Source organism: Sphaeramia orbicularis, chromosome 16 (assembly GCF_902148855.1).
Source record: "Sphaeramia orbicularis chromosome 16, fSphaOr1.1, whole genome shotgun sequence".
NCBI classification, from domain to species: Eukaryota; Metazoa; Chordata; class Actinopteri; order Kurtiformes; family Apogonidae; genus Sphaeramia; species Sphaeramia orbicularis.
The window spans coordinates 60,269,242-60,279,709 of NC_043972.1; positions in this window are offsets into that span (position 1 = coordinate 60,269,242).

The window sequence follows — 10,468 nt, forward strand, 5'->3', positions numbered from 1 at the left end:
TGAGAGGGGCGTGGAATCATGAGTGACATTGTGACGGAGCGACCCCGTCACTGAGTCTGCGCTGTCTCCTGCTATGAGCGGAGCACGCATGACCCGGCACGCGCGCACACATATAGGCACGCGCACACACACAGGCACGCACACACACAGGCACATGCAACACATACAGGCACGCGCACACACACAGGCACATGCACACACACAGGCACATGCACACACATACAGGCACGCGCACACACACACAGGCACATGCACACACACACAGGCACGCGCACACACAGGCACATGCACACACATACAGGCACGCGCGCACACACACAGGCACGCGCGCACACACACACACAGGCACGCGCGCACACACACAGGCACATGCACACACATACAGGTACACGCACACACATACAGGTACACGCACACACATACAGGCACATGCACACACACACAGGCACGCGCGCACACACACAGGCACGCGCGCACACACAGGCACATGCACACACATACAGGCACGCGCACACAGGCACGTGCACACACACTCACGTCAGACCGTCTCTCCCGTCCGTGTTTGAGATTGAGGTTGAGATTTTTGTGAGTTATTGGAGAACTCTGTTTAGATGTGTGTTTTTTCTTGTGCTTTGTAAATGTGTAAATAGTGTTTTGGTTTTTTTTTCCTATTTTTTGACTTCACCTGTATGTATTGCACTGCACTTTGGGAGGCCGATGGCAAAATAAACCACCATCTGTTTGCACTTTCACCTACGCCTGTGGTGTTATATTTTTTGAGCAGTGTGGGAAAGAACCCCACAACATATGGTGTCAGAAGTGGGAACACCACGATGGCAAGTCGAAAGAGTTTACGGCCCCAAAGGCAGCGTACAGGACTGCGCTCTCAGTCCAAAGCAATGACGTCCCAGGAGGATCCAGCATGGGTGACGGAGCAGACATCATCGGAGGAGGAGGATGAGGAGCCACAGCCTGGGCCCAGCCGTGCAGCCGCTTCCAAAGCCCCAGCAGCCAGAGGTGAATCAGAGGGAGAACTGGTGAACCTTATGAGGCATTTCCTGGTGGCACAGCAACAAAGAGAGGAAGGAGTACTGGCAGAATTCGAGGCCTCAGAGCTTCTCTCCCCAGACTGGGCAGCTCCCACCACCTGTGCCTCGGCCCCGCCAGGCCCCTGCAACTCCAACCATCATCACTGCAAGCAGTCCAAGGCTCGATCTGCCTACACCAGCACCCCGGCGTGGACGTCAGGAGTCAACCCCAGAGGTCCCATCCTTCCAGCACCATGGTGGCAACAGCAGACCTGACCAGCTTGGGTCAGAATGGAGGCCCTACCAAGACCCAAAGATTCCCCAGTACCAGATGGGTGAGGACATTGAGAATTATTTACTCAGGTTTGAACTTTTTGCTAAAACCTGGAAATGGCCTGAAAGTGAGTGGGCATGTGGTTGGTCCCATTATTGACTGGTAAAGCATTGGAGGCGCACAGCGCCACGGATGAAGAAAGAGCCCACTGTTATGCAGAATTGAGGGCTGCTCTGCTTCTAAAGTTTGACATTGCACCTGAGAGTACTGACAGCGGTTCCGAGCCACCACTGTGCCACCTGGTGAGAACCCCATGGAGACCTACCATCGGCTGAAAGGACTCTGCCGACGCTGGATCCAGCCCGAGCAGCGCACCAAGGAGGAGATGGGGAGACCATCATCCTGGAGCAGCTACTCCGAGTGCTTCCGCGGACGTCAGGACCTGGGTAAAAGAACATGAGCCAGAGGAGGGTCATGCAGCTGCCAAGCTGGCCTGCAGTACCTGAATGCACACAGAGGAGGACCAGCTCCACGCAGCACCAAACACATCCCACCGACCTGTGTTCCCGACCCAGGCGGCGGCTGGGGGAGGGGAGAGACCAACCCATGACCATCAGGTGACATGAGTACTGCCACAAACCAACGGACGTTCTGGTAAGGACTTTATCTGTTTTTACTGTCAGCAGCCAGGCCATAAAGCGTCTGTGTGCCCGTTACGACAAAGCTAAGGACTCCGGCGCATGCTATCCACCTCGTTTGAAACACGGGCTAAAGGATGAACTGGTAAAGGCCAGGCACAAAACTGTTACTATTAATGTACATCAGGTACGGCACTGCTAGACACTGGTAGTTTTATGTCCCCTGGTGAAACACAGCCTGGTGCCTGTGGGCTGTGTGGACTTCAGCCGACAGGCGGACATTTTGTGTGTGCACGGTGACAAGCATCCCTACCCCTTAAAGCAGACTTAACCATCACAACTGAACGAACAACCATACCTTGTGACTGTTGGTGTGGTTGAGAACTTGCCTGTGGATGCAATTCTGGATGGGACTTACTTGTGTTGATGGACTTGTTGCATGGACATGAACTATCTGCAGAAAGTGACTCTGGAAATGGGGGAAGGTGATGGGAATTTGTCTTGTCCTGTTGTTACCAGAGTCCAAGTAAAGCTGGTGTCGAACCTCTTCCAAATTTTGATATTAGTCTGTGTGAAGGTGGCACTAAGGGCCCCAGAAAATCTCAGCGTCAGTGTCGATTTGAAAACAGCTAAAGCTAACAATACCAGACCAAATGCTGCGTGACAAAATGTGGGATGTTCCTGATAATATTTCTGTGTTGCAGAGAGCAGATGCTACTTTGAATCCTTTGTTTTCTAAGGTGGTAACGGAACCCAGTGGGAATTGTGGGGGGCAGGAACAGTTTATTGTTGAAAATGATGTGTTGTACTGTGTGGGTAATGATGCTAAGCGTCTCGTGATCCCTGCTAGCTGTAGAGCCCTTGTCATGCACTTGGCACACACACTTCCCTGGGCTGGGCACCTGGGTCGCCACAAAACTTGCATGCGTGTCAGTTCCCATTTTTATTGGCCCTCTATGTACACCGACATTCAGAAATATTGCGCCACATGCCCCACATGTCAGAAAACATCCAACACATGTAAATCTGACCGTGCTTGCTTGCAGCCACTGCCTGTTATCTCCACACCTTTCAGCAGAATCACCATGGACATTGTCGGCCCTCTGGTAAAGAGCAGCGGAGGTCATCAGTAGATCTCGGTGGTCTGTGACTACGCTACACGGTTTCCTGAGGCCTTCCCTCTCCGCACCATCACTGGTACAGCTGTTCTCCAGGGTGGGGATACCAGACGAAATCCTCACTGACCAAGGGACGAACTTCACATCCAGGCTGATGCACCTCTTGTACCGACAACTTGGAGTCACCGCACTCAAAACCACACCTTATCACCCACAGACTGATGGACTGGTGGAAATGTTCAACCAGACTCTTAAAAAGATGCTCCAGAAGTTTGTGGATGACACAGGAAGAGACTGGGACCACTGGCTGCCTTTTCTGCTGTTCGCCTACCGGGAGGTTCCACAGGCTTCAACAGGGTTCTCTCCCTTTGAGCTCCTGTATGGCTGGGATGTCCAGGGTCCACTAGATCTGCTCCGGAAGGGTTGGGAAGCTCCATCCACCACTCCAGGGGACAGAGGGATTGTGCAGTTTGAGCTGGAGAGGAGAGAGCGGCTGGTCAGGTACCAGGAGGAGGCAGAGGTCAACCTACGTGAGCCCCAGAGAAATCAAAAAACCTGGTACAATCAACAAGCTCGTCAGCGAGAGTTCCAACCTGGCCAGAAAGTCCTGCTGCTTCTCCCTTCTTCCAACAGCCATCTCCTGGCCAAGTGGCAAGGTCCTTACCGCATCATCCGCAAGATGGGCCCGGTTACCTATGAGGTCCATCATCCAGAGAAGAAAAGACAGAAACAAACCATGTGAATCTGCTGAAAGAGTAGAAGGACAGGCAACCTCTACTGGTGAGGAAGGTGGACCTGGAGGAGGAAGAGGAGGCTGATCCAGAAACCCAGCTGGTTTCTGAAACTCCTGTCCTGACGCATCTGGCTTCAGAACAAAAAGCTCATCTGCTCAAGGTTTTCCAGGAGGTGCCATCACTCTTCACTGCCAGCCCAGGGAAAACCACAGTAGTGGAGCACGTCATCAGGCTTAAAGATGGACGACCAATTCGCCAACGTCCCTACAGGGTCCCACAACAGCTTGTGGTTAAGCTGCAGCAGGAAGTGGAGGACATGCTGAAGTTGGGGGTCATCAAACCATTTAACTCTGAGTGGTGCAGTTCGGTGGTCATCATCTTCAAAAAGAATGGTCTCTGCGCATCTGCGTTGATTTCAGAAAACTCAACCCCATCTCTGAGTTCGATGCCTACCCGATGCCAAGAACTGATGACCTCTGGAGAAGATTGGAGCCACCAAATACATCACCACACTGGACTTGTGTAAGGGGTATTGGCAGGTACCACTGGAGGAGTCAAGCCGACCATACACAGCCTTCCGAACACCAGTTGGCCTTTTCCAGTTTACAGTGATGCCGTTTGGTCTCCATGGAGCACCTGCCACCTTCCAGAGGCTGATGGACAAAGTTCTCCAGGACTGTGGGCACTGCAGCGCTGCTTATCTGGATGATGTGGTGATCTTCAGTCCCACCTGGGAGGATCATATGAGACACCTGTCCCTGTCCTGGGGAAGATTCAGCAGGCGGGGTTAACCCTTAACCCAGACAAGTGTGAGTGGGCACAGCAAGAGACGAGGTACCTGGGTTACCATCTGGGCCGAGGAGAGGTGCGTCCACAAGTGGATAAGGTGCAAGCTATCCGCAACTGCCCTTGTCCTCGCACCAAGAAGGAGGTGTGGTCTTTCCTCGGGTTGGCTGGCTGGTACAGGAGGTTTGTGCTGCAGTTTGCCACCATTGCAGCCCCACTCAGCACTCACCAGCAAAGACCAGAAAAATCCAGTTGCTTGGTCAGAAGAGTGTGAGACAGCTTTCAGCACCTTAAAATCCTTCCTGTGCTCATCGCCAGTCCTCAAGAGTCCTGAGTTCACTTATAAACTCCTTGTGCAGGTGGATGCCTCTGCACTGGGCCTGGGAGCAGTTTTGGCACAAGGGGAGCAAGGAGAGGAGCAGCCCATCCTGTACCTGAGCCGCAAGCTTCAGCCTCGTGAGACCAGGTATTCCACTGTGGAGAAAGAAGGCCTGGCCATTAAATGGGCGCTGGAGAGTTTGAAATGTTACTTACTTGGAAGGGAGTTCGACCTTGAAACAGACCACAGGGCACTCACCTGGATCAGTTCCATGAAGGACCACAACAGCCGTTTGACCCGATGGTTCCTGCCACTCCAGCCGTTCCACTTCACAGTCCGACACCGAGCAGGAAACACCAATGTGGGAGCGGATCACCTTTCCAGGCTGACGCACATCGTCAGCCTCCGGGAGGAGGGGGATGATGTGACGGAGCGACCCCGTCACTGAGTCCGCTGTCTCCTGCTACGAGCGGAGCACACGCGACCCAGCACACGCACACACACACACAGGCACGCGCACACACATACAGGCACACGCACACACATACAGGCACGCTCACACACATACAGGCACGTGCACACACATACAGGCACGTGCACACACATACAGGCACGCTCACACACATACAGGCACGTGCACACACATACAGGCACGCTCACACACATACAGGCACGCTCACACACATACAGGCACGCGCACACACATACAGGCACGCTCACACACATACAGGCACGCTCACACACATACAGGCACACACACACATACAGGCACGCGCACACACATACAGGCACGTGCACACACATACAGGCACGTGCACACACATACAGGCACGCTCACACACATACAGGCACGTGCACACACATACAGGCACGCGCACACACATACAGGCACACACACACATACAGGCACGCGCACACACATACAGGCACGTGCACACACATACAGGCACGTGCACACACATACAGGCACGTGCACACACATACAGGCACGCGCACACACATACAGGCACGCTCACACACATACAGGCACGCGCACACACATACAGGCACGCGCACACACATACAGGCACGTGCACACACATACAGGCACGCGCACACACACTCACGTCAGACTGTCTCTCCCGTCCGTGTTTGCACTCATTCATCAGTTCTCCACTCACACTCTCTTCTCGTCCAAACTATTGCACAACAGAGGGCACACACTCGGCAGCATTTTTCAGGTAATTGCACACATATGTACAGCAGTTTCAGTCACTCACCTGTGTCCGTGTTGACTTAGCGTTCTGTCATGCCCACCACGCCATTTGAGTGAAAAGAACAAGGGGTCATTTCCGGGGCAATATTATAGCGGAAATCTCGCACGATTTTCACATCACGTGATTTGATAATGTAGTGTTTTTGGTTTTCTGTATTTTTATTTCAAGGAAGGAGGTATTTGGGTTTGGAAATGAATTAGAAAACCTATTGAATTATTAAGTGTTATATGTTTATTCCTGGGGTGAATAATTCTGTTTGAAAACTCTGTTAAAAACCTGTTTTGTAAAAAAGTCTTAAACTGACCGGCCTAGGAGGAGGGGCTTAGGGTTTAAAAGAAGGCTGCAGAAGCCCTAGTGTTCAGTCTTGCCTGAGTTGCAGAGCTGGCAACTGTGCTGTGGATCGTTTAACCTGTGTGAGATTTTTGTGAGTTATTGGAGAACTCTGCTTAGATGTGTGTTTTTTCTTGTGCTTTGTAAATGTGTAAATAGTGTTTTTTTTTTTCCTATTTTTTGACTTCACCTGTATATATATATATTGCGCTGCACTTTGGGAGGCCGATGGCAAAATAAATCACCACCATCTTTTTGCACTTTCACCTACGCCTGTGGTGTTATATTTTTTGAGCAGTGTGGGAAAGAACCCCGCAACAGACAGCATGACAAAATCTTAGGGACCTTCCCTGTTCATGTTGCCTTCAGGGAACATAGGAACTGAAACAATTCATACTCAGCACTTTATATACACTATATTCACGTCACTGGTAGTGAAAAAAACTCATGCCAGTGATAAACTTACATTTAGAAATCTGTTTTAGACAGAACTGAGCACCATTTGTGGTATAAGAGTAATAAATGATGCCAGATTGTGCAGATAAACAGCCACACATTAACCAGGGGTCTCAAACATGTGGCCTGGGGGCCAAATGCGTCCCACCAAAGCTTCCAATCCGGCCTGTGGGATGAATTTGCAAAGTGCAAAAATTCCACAGATTAATTTTAGTTCAGGTTCCACATACAGACCAATATGATCTACAGTCAAATAACCGACAAAAAATAATGACTCCAGATTTTCTTCTCGGTTTGATGTGAAAAAAATAGGACATTATACCTATAAATAATGACAACTTCAATTTTTTTTCTTTGTTTTAGTGCAAAAAATGACATTAAATTATGAAAACATTTACATTTCCAAACTATCCTGTAACAATAAAATGTCAATAATCTGAACAAATATGAACAACCTGAAATGTCTGTATTAAACTGCGTCCAGTTTGAACTCTTTTCTTCCTGTTCCTCAGTGTTTAGTGTCTTTGTAGATCTGATCCAGAATGCACATGGACTAATGAGAAGCGGAGGAAGAAGATTGTTGAAACTGCACTGATTTTTCTTTAGCAATTTCAGTTTTTTCAGGTTATTCACATCTTTTTTGTTTGGATAATTTATAAAAGTAAGTATTTTCATAATTTGATGGGTTTTTTTTGCACTAAACCAAAGACATAAATTGTCAGTTGTCATTATTTATAGGCTATTCTGTTATTTTTTTTACTGGTCCAACCCACTGGAGATCAAATCAGACTGAATGTGGAACGTGAAAGAAAATGAGTTAAACACCCCTGCATTATATACATGATATTTCCGATTTCCACATAGCACAGTGAAGGTAAGTCAGTTTGTGGGTGAACTTCCTGCTCCCGTCACAACAGCAGGGAAATGAACAGACAGTAAAACTTAGTGCTTCGACTGTCAGAAAATTAATAATACTAAGAATAATACTGTGTCATCAGCATACATGACAGTGTCTACATTTCAAACATGAGGTAAGTCATTTACAGAGTGAGAACAGTAGAGGCCCCACAGTAGACCCTTGGGGGACCCCCACTGGATAATGACGGTAAGGAGACTTGCTGTCTCACACCTGTACACACTGTTTTATCTGAGAAATATGACTGGATTCATTTAACTAATTAAAAGCACAGAGTCACAGTGTCAAACACTCGTTTAACCCTTTCATGCATGAATTATGAGACCCTTAATCAAGATTTTTTTTTTTTTTTCCTGAGTGTTTTTAATCCTCTTTAAACATGAAAAAAACATGCCTAAAGAAAATTTTCTTATGAACCTATTTTTTCAAGGAGCTGCAAAAATATTCACTCAGCTGGACACCACGTGTTTAATTTTTGAAGCGAAGAAATGTGTTTACTGATATATTGTGTGAAAACTATGAAATAAAAACGTTTTTAATGCTTTTTGTAGGTAATTCATTTCTCAGACCGGGATAGTTGTTTGTTCACCTGCTTTACTAGTTTGTCTGACAAATGAATTATCTACAAAAATTACATGTGGAAGACAGTATGAACCTTTAGCAGACATGTTTAACTCTACTAATCTGATGTTTTCTTATATTTAACACTCTGATACCACTCATTACTCAACTCATGGAGATATAATGCAAAAAAACCCAACAACTTTTGTTTAAAAAACCTGTTAATTACAGACCAATAACAATAAAAGCAATTGATTTACACTTAAACATATTACTCTACATCAGGTTTATGAAGAACAGCAAAGTTACAGTAATGGTCTGAATGTCAGTGTCTGCGATGGTGCATTAGTGTCCACTGTGTTGGCTGATATGGAACTAAAACAACAAAACCCATGAATATACCAGAGAACAGCTGGAGAAGAACTGACCACTGGAGTGACCACTGGAGTGACCAGTACGCATGAAAGGGTTAAAATCTATAAAAAACACCAGTAACAGCTATTTTTGTCCAGATAAGACTTGACTTTTTCAATAAGAGCACAAACTGCAGTTTCAGTTGAGCGGTGAGACCAGAACCCAGGTTGAAAAGTGTGTAAGGACGGACCAGAACCGTTTAAGGGTTCTGGAAGAGATGTTCCCACCAACGATCTTTGAAACAATAGATGAAATGCAGACAGGCCTTTGAATTAGCACAGTGGACTTTATTCTGGGATTTATAGGTGGGACTCAGTGGTGTCAGACTGCATATTTACACAGGGCCAGTATCACCGATACCGATACCCATACAGATACTTTCAATAATTAAGGTGGATGCATCATCCAGTTCTAAATCTCAATTAATTTTCATGACCTTTAAGCATTTTGTGATGTTTCCTTTCGTATTATTAACCCTTTCATACATAGTGGTCACTCCAGTGGACAGTTCTTCTCCAGCTGTTCTCTTGTATATTTATGGGTTTTGTCTTAGTTCCATATCAGCCAACACAGTGCATCATCCCATACACTGACATTCAGACCATTACTGTCATTTTGCTGTTTCTTGATAAACCTGATCTGCAATAACATGTTTGAGTGTAAATCAGTTGCAAGTTATTATTAGACTCTAATTAACAGTTTTCTTTAAACTAGAAGTTTTTGGGTTTTTTTGCATATTATCTTCTTAAAGTGAGTAATAACTAGTATTAGAGTATGTTAAAATGTGACAAAACATCAGATTAGTGGCATAAAAAAAAATTATTCCATAGTTTTCACACAGTATATCAGTAAATATATGTTTCTTTGCTTCAAAAATTAAATGCATGGTGTCCGGCTGAGTGGACATTTTTACAACTCCATTAAAAATAGGTTCATAAAAAAAAAAATTCAATGGCATTGTTTTTTTTTTCATGCCTAAAGAGGAATTAAAACACTCAGGAAAAAAATCTTGATAAAGGTTCTCATAACTCATGCACGAAAGGGTTAAATAGTTAAAAACCAGGACAGAATCAGAACAAAGTTTAATAGAAAATAGAAAATATGTTTTTTTTCAGAAACAATAGAACAGTAACGAATTTATTTTTCTCCATACATTGTCATGTCTGGAATGTTCTTTGCTAAATTAACAAAGTGCACAAAATGTACCAATTAAAACAATTTCTTTTTTCGGGCAGTGTTCAGAAACTAAATCTAAATGTACTTTACAGACTTTGTACTAACTGTTCATCCTGCTGTTGTTTTATTTTCGGCCTGAAAATAAAATATCACCACATGGTGGACCCAACCTGATGGACCCTGTATGAACCGGCTTTAAGACCGGACCTCGTGGACCCTTAGCTGCAGAACTGGTTTGAGTTGGTCCTGTTGAACGTTGTCCCTGTGAGTGGACCCATGAGTCCTGGTCTTGGACCCTCCTCAGACCTGTTTGGACCAGGTTTCTGCGTCTGTTCTCCATCTGCTTCCACCTTCAGCACTGAATGATGGTTTTCATCCTTCGTTCCTCTCAGGGTCAAAGGTCACACTGATAAAGCTGCTGTAAATGTCGGACCCGGTCCACTCTGATCCGGTCGGACCAGC